The following is a 20,804-nucleotide window of genomic DNA, read 5'->3' on the forward strand; positions in this document are numbered from 1 at the left end:
TTACACCCCAGAGTTCTCAAGGAACTGGCAGATGTGATATCGGAGCCACTGAACTATATTTTTCAAAGATCCTGGAACACAGGGGAACTACCAGAGGACTGGAAAAGAGCTGATGTAGTTCCCATCCTCAAAAAAGGAAAAAAAATGGATCCAGGAAATTACAGACCTATCAGCCTGACCTCAATACCTGGGAAGATCCTGGAAAAGATAATCAAACAACGAATCAACGAACACCTAGATGCAAACAAAGTCATTACTAAAAGCCAACATGGGTTTGTCAAAAATAGATCATGCCAGACAAATCTTATTGCATTCTTTGACCAAGTGACAAAATTAGTGGATCAGAGGATGCTGTGGACATAATTTACTTGGACTTCAGTAAGGCATTTGATAAAGTGATCACAACCTACTACTTGACAAGATAGAAAAATATGGATAGCTGGCTACCGGCCGTACTCAGCGAGTGGTCCTCAATGGAACTGCATCTATATGGAGGGAAGTGTGTAGTGGGGTGCCCCAGGGCTCTGTTCTGGGCCCAGTGCTCTTCAACATCTTCATCAACGATTTGGATGAAGGGATAGATGGGGAACTCATCAAATTTGCAGATGACACCAAGCTGTCAGGAATAGCCAACACTCCAGAAGACAGGCTTAAGATACAGAAGGATCTGGACAGACTTGAACACTGGGCACTAACTAACAAAATGAAATTCAATGGTGAAAAAAAGCAAGGTTCTACATTTAGGCAAGAAAAACCAAATGCACAAGTACAGCATAGGTGGCACCATGCTCAATAGTAGTAACTGTGAGAGGGACCTCGGAGTCCTAGTAGACAATCACCTAAATATGAGCCAGCAGTGTGCTGCAGCTGCAAAAAGGCCAACACAGTGCTAGGCTGCATTAACAGAGGGATAGAATCAAGATCACGTGAAGTATTAATACCACTCTTTAATGCCTTGGTAAGGCCACACTTGGAATCCTGCATCCAGTTTTGGTCACCACGATGTAAAAACGATGTTGAGACTCTAGAAAGAGTACAGAGAAGAGCAACAAAGATGATTAGGGGACTGGAGGCTAAAACATATAAGAACGGTTGCTAGAATTTGGGTATGTCCTAGTTTAACGAAGAGAAGGACAAGGGGGGACATGATAGCAGTATTTTCCAATATCTCAGGGGCTGCCATAAAGAAGAGGGAATTAAGCTATTTTCCAAAGCACCTGAAGGCAGGACAAGAGCAACGGTGGAAACTCATCAAGGAGAGAAGCAACCTAGAACTAAGGAGAAACTTCCTGACAGTGAGAACAATTAATCAGTGGAACGCTTGCCTCCAGAAGCAGTAAATGCTCCAACACTGGAAGTTTTTAAGAAGAGACTGGACAGCCATTTGTCCGAAATGGTGTAGGGTTTCCTGCCCGAGCAGGGGGTTGGACTAGATGACCTCCAAGGTCCCTTCCAACTTTACTACTATTACTATTACTACTATTACTATATATTAGAAATATAAACCCAGACAACACACGGTTTACCAAATATTAAGGTGATTAAGTAAAAAAATATTAATAAAACATATTTTTTTTAAAAAAAAAATGTCCACGAAGGAGACCTAAAACAAGATGGATCGCCAACATCAACAAGTATGGCGGGCCCAACTGGCAGAAGAAACATGTGTGGAAGAGGCCTTGTTCCTACAGTGGATAGACCATGGCTAGAACGATGAGCAATTCCTGATTTGCACCTAGGACAAACCAGTTGGAAACATGTGGAAGAGGCCTTGTTGGAAACATGTGGAAGAGGCCTTGCTGGAAACATGTGGAAGAGGCCTTGTTCCTACAGTGGATAGACCATGGCTAGAACGATGAGCAATTCCTGATTTGTACCTAGGACAAACCAGCAATCTCCTGAAGGAAATTAAATCTTGGTTTTATTTCCTTTTATTTCCCTTGCCAGTTTCGTGGGAGGAAGTGAAGGAAGAGTTAACATTTATTGTTTTCAAAGACCTGGTTTGACATGGATTTTTTTTTTTTTAAAAAAAGGAATACATTTTCAGGTCTTCTGTTTGCTTCATTTCCTCATTATAATTGCAAAATTCCAATGAATCGCTTAGCTGATTGAAGATCCTTGGCATTTAAAAAAAAAATGCAGTATCAACTATGGGAAGAGATCTCACCCACCCTGCAAGTAATGGGTTAATTAGTTCAATTCTCAGTCTCTCCTAGCAACCAGGATGAAGAATTAAATAGATGTATAGTACCTCTGCAAGCTAACTCTAAAACTTTTCCTGCCAGCATTATGTCTCCCCCACCCCACCACACTTTAACAAAATAAAGAGGCCGGTGTGTTTTATCAGAGCCCCTCCAATGGAGTTGCTTGGTTTTGCAATAGATTTATCCCACTCAGCTCTTTCTGCTCAGAGGGTAATTATGTACAAGGTCAGAAATGGAGAAGAACAGACATTGCATTTTTTTTTTTCATCTCCCCACAGTGCAAAGCAAACAGAAGACATTAATGCACACATATTGTAGTGAGTACACCATTTAAAGATAAATGTTTCCATCAAGACAGGCTGAATGTGTACTGATCTCCTAGTTAGTTTAAGTGTGTTGAAGGAAAAATCTTCATCGGGGTCCAGTCCAAGCCGGGAATAAACAACATGGAGACTGCTTTAGAAAGAAGATTGTAATTTATTGAAAAGGAGAGCCAGATAGAAAGATGGCTCTGGAAAAAACTGACCACATGTAGTAAGGAGTGGTGGGTTTTTATACCTTGGGCTTTTGTTTGGAGTTCTTCCTGTGGCATGAACTTTGACCTGAGTCTGAGTGTACTTTTCTGGTATTTTGATGGTGGTGTGTTAATCCTATTATGTCCCAAAGGTCATATCCTGCTTGCTTGGGGCTGATGGCTGATGAATGTTGGATTTTTTGGTGTGAGGGATTGTTGATTCTAGGGATCTTTCTTTCTAATCCCAGCTTCACGACTCCAATCTTTCTGACAAGATTATCACATCTGCATTTCTGCAGACTTGGTTTCTGTTTGGGGCAGAGAGACGTGGAGAGGGGTAAAATTTGCCTTTAAAATCCTTTGCGGAAATATATTCTGCCTTTTTAATATTTCCCAAAATATTTCTTTCTCTGGATTCTTCCCACAAGTGCTAACCTGGTTTTCAAGATTCAAAAGCCGCAATATTATGGTTGATTTTGATGTTAAAGAAATTAATTTGATGTTGAATCTTATAACAGCTGCAAGATTATTGGTGGGGCAATATTGGAAGAAAAACTCTTTGCCTACTATGGAAGAATGGATACTTAAGGTGTCTAATTTAGCAGAAATGGCGAAAATTTCCGCTTATTTGAAGAATCATTCACAAGAAAAATACATTTCGGTCTGGAGAAGGTGGATTGATTATATTCAAAAGAAATATGAGACTGAAAAGTATTATCTTGCTTATGAGTAGATTTTAGGTTATTATTAATAGTTTAATATGATTGAATTTATATTATTTTTAGTGTTATGGTTAATTATATTATTATCTTTGTTTTTAATTTGTTAATATTTGTTTTGGAAAGGAGTTAAAGTATGTTATGGTTTGATTGATAGTACAGGCGGGTAATAGTAATAGTAGTAAAGTTGGAAGGGACCTTGGAGGTCATCTAATCCAACCCCTGCTCAGGCAGGAAACCCTACACCATTTCGGACAAATGGCTGTCCAGTCTCTTCTTAAAAACTTCCAGTGTTGGAGCATTTACTGCTTCTGGAGGCAGGTTGTTTCACTGATTAATTGTTCTCACTGTCAGGAAGTTTCTCCTTAGTTCTAGGTTGCTTCTCTCCTTGATTAGTTTCCACCCGTTGCTTCTTGTCCTGCCTTCAGGTGCTTTGGAAATAGCTTAATTCCCTCTTCTTTATGGCAGCCCCTGAGATATTGGAATACTGCTATCATGTCCCCCCCTTGTCCTTCTCTTCATTAAACTAGACATACCCAATTCTAGCAACCGTTCCTTATATGTTTCAGCCTCCAGTCCCCTAATCATCTTTGTTGCTCTTCTCTGTACTCTTTCTAGAGTCTCAACATCTTTTTTACATCATGGTGACCAAAACTGGATGCAGTATTCCAAGTGTGGCCTTACCAAGGCATTGAAGAGTGGTATTAATACTTCATGTGATCTTGATTCTATCCTTATGTTAATGCAGCCTAGCACTGTGTTGGCCTTTTTGGCAGCTGCAGCACCCGGCTGGCTCATATTTAGGTGATTGTCTACTAGGACTCCGAGATCCCTCTCACAGTTACTACTATTGAGCATGGTGCCACCTATGCTGTACTTGTGCACTAATGTTAGTTAGATTATGATTGTTTATTTGTTACCCTTTAATCAGCTCTGGGAAGTGGGGGAGGGGGCATGGGGTGGGAGGGGTTTGGGTTATAGTGTATTAAATTTGTAAAACTTTTAATAAAAAAAAAAGATTCAAAAGCCGCAGAGTAATCCTAGAATTCTAATTCTTGCCTGGGGATTAAAAGCAAAATTTAAAAAAAAACATTATTGGGATGCTTAAAAAGCATGCGCAACCTTTGAGCTCCCATTGAAATTCTGGAGTTTTCTTTCTTCTTCTTTTTGGTCCCCAAGCAAAGGGCCTCCTTCGTCACATGATCCGTTCATCAAAGTGAAGGAAGGAAGGAAGAAGAGAGAGAGAAGGGAAGACGCAAACAGGGCTCCTGAGTCAGTTGATTATTTAAAAATGGCAGCAGTGGTTCAAAGGGGTTTTGGGAAGAGATTGGACACTTGTCTGAAATATCTATGGGTATTCTCAGACATCCAGGTCACGGTTATCCGAAAGGTATTTTCTGGACTTTCTTTGTTTTTCTTTGAAGATGTTTCACCTCTCATCCAAGAAGCTTATTCAGTTCATCAGAACTGAGGAAGCTTCTTGGATGAGAAGCAAAATGTCTTGCAGGAAAAACAAAGAAAGTGCAGTTGCCTTTGGAAAAAGTACCTTCGGGACACTTGTCTGAAATAGTATAGAATAGAACCTTTTAGAGACTGAGTGCCCAAACTGCAACCCAAAACCTACTTATCTCCGGGCGTCAGATGGTCATGGCCCACTTGGTGGGCGTGGCTGTGGTCATGGCAGACTGGGTGGGTGTGGCCAAGGTGGGCATGGTCACCTCAATGTTGCTCATGGGGAGGAATGCCTGTGGAGGCCGGGCAGGGTTAGAGGAGATCCAGGGGGTCTCTGGCAGGTGGGGCAGTGGGCAGAAGGCTCATCCTGCGGGGTGAGGCGAGGCAAGGCAAGGTAGGGTGGGGGTACCATTGTTGCAGGACAAGGCAAGACAGGGGCCGGGGTGGCTGCTGCCTGACACCATCGGCCCTGTACACAGAGGCCAGCGAGCATATGGGGCCGACAGTGTCCGTCAGCAGCCGTAGCTTGCCGGCACCTCGACCGGCACATTCTGGGGCTCCGCAGCCTGCCGCCAGCAGTTCAGAGAAGCCTCCTCTGAGCTGGATGGCCGGCTGACAGCTGAGGAGGCGATGCAGTGGGTCATGCCCGGGAAAAGGAGAGCATGCGAGGCCAGGAGGGATGGGAGGGGGGAGAGGAAAACCAGCCATGCTGGGATGCATCTGGCCGCATGGGATCTCAGCAAGTTAGCAGGCAGCTGATTGAAAAGGGATGGTTGCCATCTCCAGGGCATGGTGTGTGTGCCCACAGAGAGGGCTCTGAGTGCCGTCTCTGGCACGCGTGCCATAGGTTCACCAGCACTGGTATAGAGAGTCTCCTGCTTGATCAGGGATTGGACTAGAGGACCTCTAAGGTCCCTTCCAACTCTGTTATTTTGTTAAATGTTTCTTCTAAACAACAGATATAGTGAAGCAAAAGCTTTAGGCTCAATGTGTTCTATGAACTTAAACTCAGATGTTAACAATGGCATCAGCCCCCAATTTCTACTAAAAGTTTATTTCTCCATCTGACTCCCAAACCCACCATAACCTTGTTCTTCCTTGCTTTATCATTTATTTATTTATGAGACTTATATACCGCTTTAAGTGCAAGCACTCCCTAAGCGGTGTACACCAGTAAGCAATGTATATATATATATTTACATTGCCCCCAACAATCTGGGTCCTCATTTTACCTACCCCGGAAGGATGGAAGGCTGAGTCAACCTTGAGCCGGTGAGATTTGAACCGCTGACCTGCTGAACACAGTCAGCTAAAGTGGCCTGCAGTACTGCACTCTAACTGCTGCGCCACCTCGGCTCTTTCAAACAGGTAATCTATTCCTGTAGCACATATCCAAATCTTAAAATATGTTTTTTTTAAAAAAAAGAAAAGAAAAAGAAAAGAAAGAAAGATAGAAAGAAAGAAGGTATCAAAGAAAGAAAGAAAGAAAAGAGATGTATCAAACTCACACCTTGAAAATTAAACAGTAGAATCCATGATTCCAAACCCAGCAAGAAAAATAATGAGTTTTGGAATAAATCCAGAGAGAGGGCTGAACTGTAAAATTATACATTAAAAGAAAATACCATAATTATAGCAGATTTGTTTGCTTTGCAAAGGGCAGGAGGTTGCAGAAAAAAAGAACAAATACCTTTTTCAAACACGTATGTTTTCGCTTATTGCCTGTTAGGAGTATTTTAACCCTGTTGACGCATGTTTGCATTTTAGAGGTTCCTCATTTCATTAACTTAGTAGATGCATGTTAGGATTTGGGGGGCATCCCGATCTGTATCATCCATCTATCTCTGATTAGAAATTTATTCAGGAAATGCCACGTCTTTATCCACTGTCCTTTCTGGTACCTACTCTCTGGTATTCAGATTGCTGTTTATAGGCGATAGGTGCTTACAGCTCAAAGCATTGTTAGAGACCCCAAATATCCATTTTACAGTCTGTTTCTGTTGCTCCCCTCTGGGAGGAGGTTCTGAAGTATTTATAGCAGGACTACCCAATTCTGTAATAGCTTTGTTTCCTGTGTCATCCGTCTGGTAAACTTGCAAGATTTGTTTTTCTCATCATGTATATGTATACATCCAAACTAGACTGGGTCATATATGTGTGTGTGTGTGTGTGTGGATATATGCATCACCATCCTCCTCATCATCATCATTATCTCATTTTATGTTGATTAATGTACATTTAAAATGACAATAAAGTTATCCTATCCTATCCTATCCTATCCTATTCTATCCTATCCTATCCTATCCTATCCTATCCTATCCTATTCTTATTATTCTATTCTATTCTATTCTATTCTATTCTATTCTATTTATTCTATTCTATTCTATTCTATTCTATTCTATTCTATTCTATTCTATTCTATTCTATTCTATTCCATTCCATTCCATTCCATTCCATTCCATTCCATTCATTCTATTCTATTCTATTCTATTCTATTCTATTCTATTCTATTCTATTCTATTCTATTCTATTCCATTCCATTCCATTCCATATTTTCTGTTCTGTTCTGTTTTATTCTATTCCATTTCATTCCATTTTGTTCCGTTCTGTTCTGTTCTTCTGTTTTCCCACCCAGGTTAATTTGATCCTTCCCATAAGTCAGTGTTTCCCAAACTTGACAATTTTAAGGCATGTGGACTTCAACTCCCAGAATTCCACAACCAGCATTGAAGTCCACATGCCTTAAAATTGTCAAGTTTGGGAAACACTGCCATAAGTGAAAGTTATAAAGCATGAGCATCAAAACAATGCAGTTCAGTTTGGGGCAACGTACAGTGCCGATAAGAAATTCTGGCATTCAGAAAATCCACAGAGAGAAAAATAGAAAAAAGTTCATTCCAGAATCTGGATTTTCAACTTAATTTTAAAGAGGAAATAGAGATGTCACTACTGATTATGCCTTTAGTAAACCCACCTTCAGACAAATACTGTGGAAACAAAGGAAGATCTTGCCAGAGATCACACACAGACTGACAGATAATATTATAAAGATATATAAGGAATCTTCAATTTACAGCCACAACATTTGCATTGCTAAGCAAGCCAGTTGTTAAGTGCCCCAGTTTACGACCTTTCTTGCCACAGTTCTTAAGTGAACCAATGCAGTGGTTAAGTCAGTAACACAGTTGTTAAGTGAATCTGGCTTCCCCCCTGTCAGAAGGTCACAAAAGGTGATCACATGATCCCAGGGCTCTGCAGCTGTTATAAATAGGAGCCAGTTGCCAAGCATGCAAAATTTGATCACATGGGGATCCTGCAATGGTCATACATGTGAAAAATGGTCATAAGCCACTTTTTTTCAGCATGGTTGTAACTTCGAACACAAAAAGGTTGTAAGTCAAGGACTACCTGTAGTATATAGTATATACTATATAGGATCTACAGTACACACACACACACACACACACACACACACACACACACACAGAGAGAGAGAGAGAGAGAGAGAGAGATTACATAGATAATAGATAGACAGATAGATAGATAGATAGATAGATAGATAGATAGATAGATAGATAGATAGATAGATAGATAGATAGATACAGTACATAGATACAGTAGGTAGATATGATGTAGATAGATAGATAGAGACTATATAATATAGTTAACATAATTGTGAACCATTAAATAACTCACTTTTTTCTTACTGATAATTAGTCCATATCTTTAGTGGATAAACTGATTTTGACAATGTGGATATCTATCCATCTATCCATCCATTCCATCTATCTATCTATCTATCTATCTATCTATCTATCTATCTATCTATCTATCTATCTATCTATCTATCTAACATTTTCAACTGGTATTAAACAATGAATGACTTCCCATGTGTGAGTTGGATGGCTATATAAATCTATTTCAGAAATAAAGAAATAGACTACTAGAGCTACCCTTTGGGATGCAAAAATCTGGGTGAGCATTAGATAAACCTAAGAGTTCCTTGACTCTATATCTCTTTGCTTTGGCCATCTGAATTTTTGCAGCCAGATCTGCAAAATCTAGCCCTAAAAGACTCCATTAAGTCATGTTCGTTTCCTGATGATTTTGTGGATGTGCTCAGGAAAATATTGAAGGCAAGAATAAGGAAGGAATGTTACTGCTTTGTTTTTTGCTACCTACGCCATTTGTATCATGCAAAAATCTTTAACTATAACTGTATGTTACCAGGCAGACACCTCTCACTTTAGTTGCTCACTGGTGTATATTTTCCAGACTGTGTTTCAATCCTTCACAAAAATATAATTGAATAAAAGGTTTCATAGCATTGCCCTTCTGACTTCTTTATGAACTGATTGTAGCATTCTTGTCTCTCTGAGAATAATCCAGCCTCCATTTTTTGCAATTTGGAGAGGTTTATCAAGTAGACTAGACTGCAGAAACACAAAACATTTACTGCCCTTCTCTGTGTAAACGTATTAAGTATTTATAGTTTACATTTTGTATGTATAATTTATTTTAATGCTTAGTATGAAGCCTTTTCCTTCATTTTTAAAAAGGCTATATTGTGCTAAATTACTCCCATTGATTTCATGTTAAACATTAACCAGACACAAAGAGACAAATATTGCCAAGGGGAAAATACACACAGAGAGACACACAGACACAAACACATACACAAATACACACACAGATATATATATATATATATATATATATATGCAGTGTGTGTATGTGTGTATATACCTCAGAAAACCTCAGAAAACACACACACACACACACACACACACACACACACACACACACACATATATATATATATATGTAGGTCTTTGGTTGTTCGGGTTTTCTCCTGCGTAAAATTGGAAGTGTCTTGGCGACGTTTCGACGAAGCCCCATTCGTCATCTTCAGGCTGGTGTTTTCAGCTTCGTGCTTCGAGCAGCAAACACGAAGCTGAAAACACCACCCTGAAGATGACGAATGGGACTTCGTCGAAACGTCGCCAAGACACTTCCAATTTTACGCGGGAGAAAACCCGAATAACCAAAGACCTACATACAAACACCCGCGAAAGCCTCAGAAAACATATATATATATATTCAAAAGATAAAAACGAGCACCAGGAGGTAAAACAATTAAATGTTTAATAAATAAATAACCTAGCTTTCAATGGCTATATTGCTGCCATCATCGTCAGGGTGTTAAAAGCCAGAGGGTGGGGGAGCTCGTTTATAAGCACAAACGCGCCTGCACACAGCTCATAGACCTCGTTATGGGGCCCGGTCGATTGATCCTTTCATCACTCATGTCAGAAGTATTTCTGAGTTCTAAGTTCTTGCAGCTGATTACTTCTCTGTTGCGTGCGGCTCCTAGGCTGGGAGGCAAGCATTCCATGTCACTACGCACTAGAGTAACATGTGTAACTGCAGACCGATCCTGCGAAGAAATCCCAGATCTGGCTATCTTCCTCCCCCGTGTCTGACGTGTCACTCTCAGGGGGCATGCTACCCCATGCGTGCTCCCATCTTCCCCTATAGCCCACAACCCGCTGCCCTTCCGTGCGTGGGATGCACAGCAGTTCGTTGCGATCTCCGTTCCTGTTAGTTGTGTGTGTGTGTATGTGTGGATGCCACTTCCAGAAGTCCGTTCTGATCCTTGGAGGCTTCCCAGGCCCAGAACGGCGCACCAGAACTGCATGGATGCCACTTCCGGAAGTCTGTTCTGATCCTTGGAGGCCTGGGGGAGGCTTCCCAGGCCCAGAACGGCCCACCGGAACTGCATGGATGCCACTTCCAGAAGTCCGTTCTGAGCCTCAGAGGCCCAGGCCCAGAACGGACTTCCAGAAGTGGCGTCCACACAGAGAATCAGTTGTTCACTTATTTGAATCCCACCACTGAGGATAAGATCTATGGAAGAGATGGAGCTTGCCCACTCATTTCACAACAACAGCAACAACCCATTTGACCTGATACTACTAATACAGATTCTGGTAACCTGGTTCTGGTAATGATAATCTTTGAATATCTGTACACTGTATTTTTTTAATGGTTCAATTTAGCGACTGGGAGTTTTTAATTAATACCTATTCTGTTCAAGTCTTTTTGACAAGAGGTCAGTTGAATAAGCAAATAAAAGGGTGACGAAGCTGCACTTGAACTTACAGAGTGACTGATTTTATAAGAGGCTTAAACGAGAAATGCAACCAGTTTGGTGACATGGTTAAGGTGATGGAGAAGATCTGGGACAGCTCACCTTGAACATGAAATATAAATGTAGTAAATAATAGTTTTTTTTTTAAAGTCTGTCTTATTTTTTTAATTGGAGTCATGGGGTCTTCTGAACGAACAGAGAAGAATGTGTAATCCATTTTTAACATTTTTTATGTGGGTAGCACTGGAAAGGAATTTAAACAACCCAACGAATAACCATTTCCACCAGTATTACACATTTTGCGTTAACAATTGTTTTCTGGTTAGATTTTAGGAGGTCTTCAGGAAAATAACCTAACAGGAGAATTTCTAACAGACATTTTAGTAATCCATAGCCTATTTCCTTGAAAGCAAAGTAACTCTGGATTGGATTTCAAGGCTCAAAAAAACCAAACAAAAATTTTAAAAAAATTGAGAAAGAACTAAATGCTGGTCAAGGTCTTGCCCTTATAGTCTTATATTTGCTTTTAAGGCAGATATTTCCAAGATCTCACAGTTTTTGCCCTAAGCTCTGACCCTCAAACTGACAAAAGAATAAAAATTGGACTGCTAATACAGATGTGTTAATGTAAATGTAGCTCGGCTCCTTTGACTGACTCAGCAGATTCTCGGTGCAGTGGCGTAATAAAACGGACAAATGTGCTCGGCTCTCATATATGCTTCATCATGGAGGCAGTGCCAAATTAGCAGATTTTATTGTGTTATTCAGATAAAGCTGACAGACAGGCAATGTGTTAGGTTAGGACTTAGCCTGCATGCTCAGCAATCTGTATTCATGTGCATGTGAGGGTTAGCTTCAGCATGCTGGACAGCTGCACTAATTCATATCACTTTATTGGCAGCGAGCAAAGTCAGTAATGACTTTTCTATTCTCCTTTCAAAGCAGACAGAGACGTATTGGAAATGAAGCAGTACAAAACGTGAAAGGTGAATCTAATAATCATGTCAATTTGGAATGCCTAATCCAAATATATGTCACTGTTTATATTAGAACAACCAAAAATTTAAGGAAGTCACTATAAGGCACATAGCCAGTGCTGGGATTCAGCTAGTTAGCACCGGTTCAGTAGAACCGGTAGCTAAATTTTGTTGAGTTCGGAGAACTGGCTGAACCCATGCTGCTTCTGGAAGTCTGTTCTAGGCCTTGGAGGCCAAGAGGAGGTCTCCCAGACCTAGAACGGCCCACCAGAAGTGCATGGATGTCACTTCTGGAAGTCCGTTCTAGGCCTGGTGGAGGCCTCCTAGGCCTAGAACAGCCCACAGGAAGTGCATGGATATCAAGTCCATTCTAGGCCTCAGAGGCCCAGTCCTGCATCCACGCAGAGAACCGTATGTTCAGGTATTTGAATCCCACCACTGCACGTTAGCCATTCCTTTATAATCAATATAACAGCTTTACTGGACTGGACTGGCTTAAGCACTAAGTCCAGTTTGATCTAGGAGTTAAAGCATCAGACTAGAAAGTAGGAGACCTGTGTTCTAATCCCACCTTAGCCATGAAAGCCAACTGGGTGAGCTTGGTCCATTCACTCTATCAACCCAATTTGTCTCACAGGGTGTTGTTGCGGAGAAAATAGCAAGAGGAAGATGTGTTGGATATGTTTGCCACCTTGAGTCATTGTAAAAATAATAGAAGTGGGATTCAAACAAACCAATATATAAACAAACAAATTCCTAATTCCCAACTTCCAACAATAGATGAAAGCTAATCAAGTAGAGAAGTAACCTAGAATTAAGGAGAAACTTTCTAAGAGTGAGGACAATTAACCAGTGGAGCAGCTTGCCTTCACAGGTTGTGGGTGCTTCATCACTGGAGGTTTTTAAGAAGAAACTGGACAGTTACTTGTCTGGAATGGAATAGGGTCTCTGCTTGAGCAGCGGGTTGGACTAGATGACCTCCAGGGCCCCTTCCAGCTCTATTCTGAGTGCAACTGTGACTTGATTAGAGTAGCAGCAGGACCTCTTTGGAGACCTGATGGGTGCTTTATCCAATAATCCTGGAGAACCTCTATCTGTATAGTCACTAATAGTCAATACTGATCTGATGGCATTTAATCAATCAATCAATGAATCAGTATTCTCAATTAAACTTTCTTGGAGATTATAGTGTGCAGCAAACATTAAGGAATACTATTTAACTCTTTTCTAAGTTCTAATCATGATACTTTCAGCAGAGCAAATAGTTCATTTGAGTCAAATTCATTACAACATGAGTTAGCTGGAGAAAGGACAGTAAACAGTAACAAAGACAGATTGTATTCATCCCCATATTCCTTCCTTCCTTCCTCCCTCCCTCCCTCCTTCCTTCCTTCCTTCCTCTTCCCTCCCTCCCTCCTTCCCTCCCTCCCTCCCTCCCTCCCTCCCTCCCTTCTTCCTTCCTTCCTTCCTTCCTTCCTTCCTTCCTTCCTTCCTTCCTCTCTCCCTCCCTCCCTCTATTCTCTTTGCTACTTTACACAAGCAGTGATTAAAAACAACAACAATTGAGGCTAGTGATTGTATGTTTGTGTATCTAATTGTAGCTTTGGCCATTCTGAGAAAGATTTTTTTTTTCAGTAGTAGCCAGCAAGTAAATGGCACTGGGAATAAATAATTTTTATATCAAGACTGTCAAAGCTATTTTTTTTTTCTGCCAGTTCTTGGCTACCATTCTGTTTAGACCAGATGGCCTTTTTTGTGTGCCTGTATAATCTTAATTCTCCTCCCCCCCCTCCAGAATTGTTTTGATACTGCAGAAGATGAAATTTAAATACAGTTTCAGAAAGTATATATGCAAGTGTTCAGTTCTTTCTTTTGTTAGATAAAATCAAAAGTGACTCACTCTTTGATCCGTTCTGAATATTAATCAACAATGGCATTGGAAAAATAGCTGGACTGGGGTCAAAAATCAAGCAGAGTCTGCCCTTGTTAATAATCCAATGGGAGAACTCCAGAGAATATGAGGATTGTAGGCTAGATGAAAATTCAAAAAAAAAAAGAAGAAGAAAAAGAAGAAGAAGAAATCCATTGAAAGCCATCTCAGTAATATTGAACAAAATTATATGAAATTACCAGTTGAAGGAGACTCGATTATTCATATCATCTGTGTCACATGGGATTGTATAAAGGTTGGAACAATGCAGTAAGCCATAATTCATGATTTATAACCATAAACTTTATTGTTGTTGTTAGTTGCAAAGTTGTGTCCGACCCATCGTGACCCCATGGACAACGTTCCTCCATGCCTTCCTGTCCTCTACCATCTTCTGGAGTCCATTTAAGGCAGCTCAAGCCTACTGCTTCAATGACTCCATCAAGCCACCTCAGTCTCTGTCATCTCTTGTTTGACCATGTCCAGCTTGTCTTGATTCATGGATCTTACATTCCAGGTTCCTATGGAGAAAAGATCTTTACAGCATCGGACTTTCCTTTCACCACCAGATGCATCCACAGCTAAGCGTCCTTTCGGCATTGGCCCAGTCACTTCACTCTTTCTGGTGCTACTAGTACTAGCCCTCTGCTCTTCTCCAGTAGCATATTGGACACCTTCCAACCTGAGGGGCTCATCTTCCAGCGTCATATCTTTTTGCCTTTTGGTACTGTCCATGTGGTTTTCATGGCAAAGATACTGGAGTGGGTTGCCATTTCCTTCTCCAGTGGATCACATTTTGTCAGAACTCTCTGCTATGACTTGTCCATCTTGGGTGGCCCTGCATGGCATAGCTCATAGCTTCATTGAGTTATGCAAGCCCCTTCACCATGACAAGGCAGTAATCCATGAAGGAGATAAACTTTATTCGTTTGTTATAATTTTAAATGTTATCATGTTTAGTGTAATTCTAGTGTTTATATTATACACTTGCCTTGGTTTCCTATGCCAGAATAGAACAAGCCATATTGTTTTGGGTGATTTAAATGTTTTTTATGGTATAAATAGTTGGTGCCAATGGTTAGTTTACATGTGTAAGTCAGTCCTTGGCAACAAACTGATAACGACATGCATTAATCCTACAAATAACTGTTCAGCCACATCATGCAATCCTCCCATAACACAACCCTTCCATCGGTTCAGCCTTTTAACCTTCCATCCATCTTCCAACCAAGCAAAGGTTTAATGGATATCTTCAGAACAAGTAATTAAGATGTGCTAATTCCAACCTTATGAGTAGTACTGAGTAATTGTGATGGAAACAATAAATACCGTATTTTCTGGCATATTTCTAAACCATGCAAATCTTCTCCGAAGTCGGGGGTCGTCTTATACGCCGAGTTGTCTTATACACCGGAAAATACAGTAGATATGTGAGTCAATCCTCACATATGAGACTTTTACTTGAATTGACTCATTTAAACACATCCAGGGCTCTTTTTACTGTAGTCCCACACTAGCATAAACAATTGTATGATTTTAGAAGAGACAGAATTTTTAAAGGCAAAATACCATTGGGTCCTTTTCTTAATTCGGTCTTTCAAGTAACTGCAATTATATATTATTTTCAAATGCTGCTTTATTTTGACAAGAATTCTTTTTTATTATTTTTAACCAACAAGACAAAAGAAAACAAAGCAAAACACACATACAAACACAATATATACTCCTCCTTTTTTTTACAGCAATTGCATAACGGTAATCTATTATTTACATTTACATTTCCCCCCTTATTCTTCTTTAGAATATTTGTCCTTATAGCCCCGTTATTTCTTATTTACATTTTTCTTCCTTCATGTTCTATTTCTTACTAAGAATAATTCATATTATTATTATTATACATTATTATACACATATTTTCACTTTTGACCTTTCCGTATTTATTCTCTTTATTATTTCTAGTCTTCAACCAGACATACAACTTGTTCCATGTTAGATAATACTCTGTGTCTTCCTTTTCTTTTATCTCTTTTGTTAATTTGTCCATCTCAGCACAGTCCAGGATTTTCCTTATTACTTCTTCCTCTGATGGTATATTCTCATTTTTTCAGCACTGTGTATATGCTATTCTTGCCGCCGTTATTATATGTAAAATTAAGTACCATATTTCTTTACTAATTTTCTGTTTAAAATACCCAACAAAAAGATCTCTGGTTTCCAGTGTACGGGTTGGCCTATTATTTCTTCGATCCATTTTCTTATTGTAGACCAGTATTTTTTTGCAACTGGGCATGTCCACCATAAATGATAATATGTTCCATGCACTTTTTTACATTTCCAGCATGTTGGCGAATTGTTCTGGAACATCTTGGCAAGCTTTGCTGGTGGAAGATGCCATCTGTAAAATATCTTCAACTGGTTTTCCTTGAAAATTTTGACAAGAATTCTAATGGGCCAGTGTATATTTTAGAAGTATCACGAGGAGGGGAAAATCCTGTTTAGGTCACTTTTCCTAGCCTCGTCCATTTATTTCAGTGAAAAGAGAAGAAGTTTGATTGCACTGATTATAATATTATCAGGAGACATAAAGAAGGAAGAAGAAAGAGGAGATCAACTCAAGAATACGTGGCTAATATTAATTACAATGAGAATTCCTCCACACAACTGTACCTGCTTTCAACATCAAGACGTCAACTGAGAATGTGTCCAACTTGTATTATGTAACATTTCTGCTCATGTTCGTCTGCCCTCACTGTCATGCATTCCCATTCCATGGATAATCTACCAATTTCTGCCTAGGTAGATAAAGGACAGGTGATTTGCAACCTCTACATAAGGAAGAATAGAATAGAATAGAATAGAATAGAATAGAATAGAATAGAATAGAATAGAATAGAATAGAATAGAATGGAATGGAATGGAATGGAATGGAATGGAATGGAATGGAATGGAGTGGAGTGGAGTGGAGTGGAGTGGAGTGGAGTGGAGTGGAGTGGAGTGGAATGGAATGGAATGGAATGGAATGGAATGGAATGGAATGGAATGGAATGGAATAGAATAGAATAGAATAGAATAAGGAATGGGAATAGAACGGAACGGAACGGAACAGAACAGAGTAGAACAGAATATGGAAAGAATATGGAAAGAATAGAATAGGAAAGAATATGGAAAGAATAGAATAGAAAAGAATATGGAAAGAATAGAATAGAACAGAACAGAACAGAACAGAACAGAACAGAACAGAACAGAATAGAATAGAATAGAATAGAATAGAATAGAATAGAATAGAATAGAATAGAATAGAATTCTTTATTGGCCAAGTGTGATTGGACACACAAGGAATTTGTTTCCGGTGCATAAGCTCTCAGTGTACATGCAAGTAATAGTGGTGATCATGATCATATACAACATAAAAATACATTCATCATAAATCGTGAAATACAACAACTTCATCATAAATCATAAGATGCAACACTCAGTGATAGTCATAGAGTACTAGCTAAGCAAACAACATAAATAATACTAGGGTACAAAAAAACCCCAATATAAATTGTAAGATACAAGCAGCAAGTTATAATAAGGATGGGTAATAGGAAAAATGAGTATTGTAGTAATACAGCTTTATTAGTATTTTGACAGTGTTGTAGGAATTGGTTGTTAAGCAGAGTGACAGCATAAGCAGAGAAGGAAGAAAGGAAGGGAGGAAGGGCGGAAAGGAGGGAGGAAGGGAGGGAGGGAGGGAGGGAGGAAGGAAGGAAGGAAGGAAGGAAGGAAGGAAGGAAGGAAGGAAGGAAGGAAGGAAGGAAGGAAGGAAGGAAGGAAGGGAAGGTGATCCTTGCCATATTCCCCCAAGGATAGTCTCAATAGGGAGCAGGAAGTTGGAAGCTACTCCATCTCCTACTGTTATTGTTTTTTTGCCTGCTGTTGATCATTCTATTTCTCTATTTAGGTAAACAAAATGTCTCTGAAATGATGACCTAATAGGGCACAGCTTGGCTAGTATAGAATAAAAAATGTAAATTAAAATAGAACTTATATGCAAAAGCTTAGAGCGATTAACAGTATAACTGTAAGCCACCCTATAGGGAAGATGGGTGTCATGGATGAAGGAAGGAAGGAAGGAAGGAAGGAAGGAAGGAAGGAAGGAAGGAAGGAAGGAAGGAAGGAAGGAAGGAATGTAATAATTGTCCAAAACCATTCTTGTGAGATATACAGGTAATCCTCGACTTACGTCCACAACTGAGCCTAGAGTTTACGTTGCTAAGTGAGAAATTTGTTAAGTGAGTGTTGCCCCGTTGTACAACTTGTCCTGCCCCGTTTGTTAAGCAAATCACTGCAGTGGTTAAATTAGGACCACGGTTTTTAAGTGAATTTGGCTTCCCCCATTGACTTTGCTCATCAGAAAGTCACATGACCCCGGGACACTGCGACCATCATAAATATGAGTCATTGCTAAGCATTCGAATTTTGATCACATGACCATGATGATGCTGCAAAGGCCATAAGTGTGAAAAATAGTCAAAAGTCACTTTTTTCAGTGTTGTTGTAGCTTTGACTGGTCACTGAATGAACTGTTGTAAGTCAGGAACTTCCTCTATTAGGTATCTGTGAATGTGTTTGTGTTTGTGTCTGTGTTGTGTATGTATATCTATATCAAACTATACTATTCCACTATCTTCATGTTTTAATGATGGAGGCTATCTTCACATTATTAGGCCAGGTTTTAAGATTTTCTTCCTAATTTAAAATAATAATAGTAGTAGTAGTGGTAGTAGTAGTAGTAGTAGTAGCAGTAGCAGCAGCAGCAGCAGCAGTAGTAGTAGTAATAATAATAAAGTTGGAAGGAACCTTGACTCCCTCTTCTTTGGGGCAGCCCCTGAGATATTGGAACACTGCTATCGTGTCCCCCCTCGTCCTTCTCTTCATTAAACTACCCAATTCCTGCAACCGTTCCTCATATGTTTTAGCCTCCAGTTCCCTGATCATCTTTGTTGCTCTTCTCTGTACTCTTCCTAGAGTCTCAGCATCTTTTTTACATCGTGGTGACCAAACTGTTCCATTCCAAAACAGGTTTGTCTCATTTTTTTTTTACTTCCTATGAGAATCTGAAGCCTTTTCAAAGATCCATCACAAATTGAACTAAATAAAACTTCTGCTAGAAAAGCCACTGAGAAACCAAACTGTAAAGCACAAAAAAAGAGGGATGAAATATGTGTCAAATTTAGAAAGAAAGAAAAAAAGTATAGCTTTATTTCTTTTTAATATTTCACAGGAACACATACTATGACATAGATATTTAATAAGCCAGTCCTTTTTGATTCCAACTGTCACATTGGCAACATTGATAAATGCTGCTGATCATAAAGAATTTGACATGGTGTTGTTTTAATATCTTCTTATAATGGAAATTCTTATGCATGAGAATTATTTTTTCGATCCTGTCCTGTTGCTCCTATTGCTGTCATTTAAACATGAAAAGTCTGTCAGGTGCATTACCTTAGGATATTATTTTCTTGTTTTATAAATAAATGATATCAGTCTGGTGCGATAAAATGCCGGACAAATAAAAGGACCAATGTGAGGATGATTGTCAATTTCTTCAAAACTAAGCAGAAGTAAAAATTTAAATTGGTGGTGGATAGTCCTTTGAGAGAAAGGCCTCCGCATATTTGTAAAAGTTTTCAAGAGGAACTTGTGGTTGATAAATGCATAGAACATAAAATAATACAGTTGGGAGGAACCTCAAAGGTCTTCTAGTCCAACCTCCTGCTCGAGCAGAAGATCTTTCACCATTTTAGACAAGTGGTTGTCCAGTCTCTTTCTGAAAGCCTCCATTGATGGGGCAACCACAACTTCTGACGGCGTTCCATTGGTTAATTGTTCTCACCGATAGGAAGTTTCTCCTTAGTTCTAGGTTGCTTCTCTCTTTGTTTAGCTTCTTGTCTTGCCTTTTGGTGCTTTGGAAAATAGTTTGACCCCCTCGTCTTTGTAGGAGCCTCTCAAATATTGGAACAGTGTTATCATGTCCCCCATAGTCCTTCTTTTCCTTAGACTAGACATTACCCAATTCCTGTAACCGTTCTTCGTATGTTTTAGCCTCTAGCCTCCTAATCATCCTTGTTACTTGTTTCTGCACTCTTCCCAAAGTCTCAACATCTTTTTTTTTGTACCAATGAAGGAGAATATTTGTAGTTTAGGACTGAAATGAGGGTTCCTTGGTGCTCTCTGAGCTTGCTTGTTTCCTTGCAGACATTCCATTACCCTGTGGGAAGTCAGCCCCCCTCAGAGAAGGAAATATTAAAAGGGCAGAAAAATATATTTCCTCCAAGGATCTTAAAGAGACAGAAAAACATGCCCAGTTTTTCTTAATAGCTCCAAGTCTGCCTCCCCCAAGCAGAAACCAGCTCTGTACAAATGCAGATGGAAACCATCAGGAAAGCTGGAGCTAGGAGATTAGGAAGACAAAGACCTAAAATCTGCATACCCCACCTGAGACAGGGTATGGTAGGATTAACTCACAAAGGCCAAAGGGCACACCCAAACTCAGGTCAGAATACATGACACAGGAAATAGCCTCAAAACCGGAACAGGAAATAACTCCAAACAAAAGGCTCCAGAGAGTATAAAGATCCACTCCCTACATGTGCTAGCTCCTTTTTTTCTGCCAGAACCATCTTCCTGTCTAGCTCCCCTCTTCAATAAACAACAACCTTCTTCCCAAAGCAGTTGCCATGTTTATTCCCAGCTTGGATGAACCACGATGAAGACTTTTCTTCCAACAACTCTAATTAGATAACATCATCAGTGCTAGCACTGACTAACACTGATGATGTTTCCTAGTTTGGTTAATGAAACGTCTG

The sequence above is a fragment of the Crotalus tigris genome, unplaced genomic scaffold, assembly GCF_016545835.1.
Source record: "Crotalus tigris isolate CLP2741 ecotype Arizona unplaced genomic scaffold, ASM1654583v1 scf7180000020451.2329072775:788845, whole genome shotgun sequence".
Taxonomy (NCBI): Eukaryota; Metazoa; Chordata; class Lepidosauria; order Squamata; family Viperidae; genus Crotalus; species Crotalus tigris.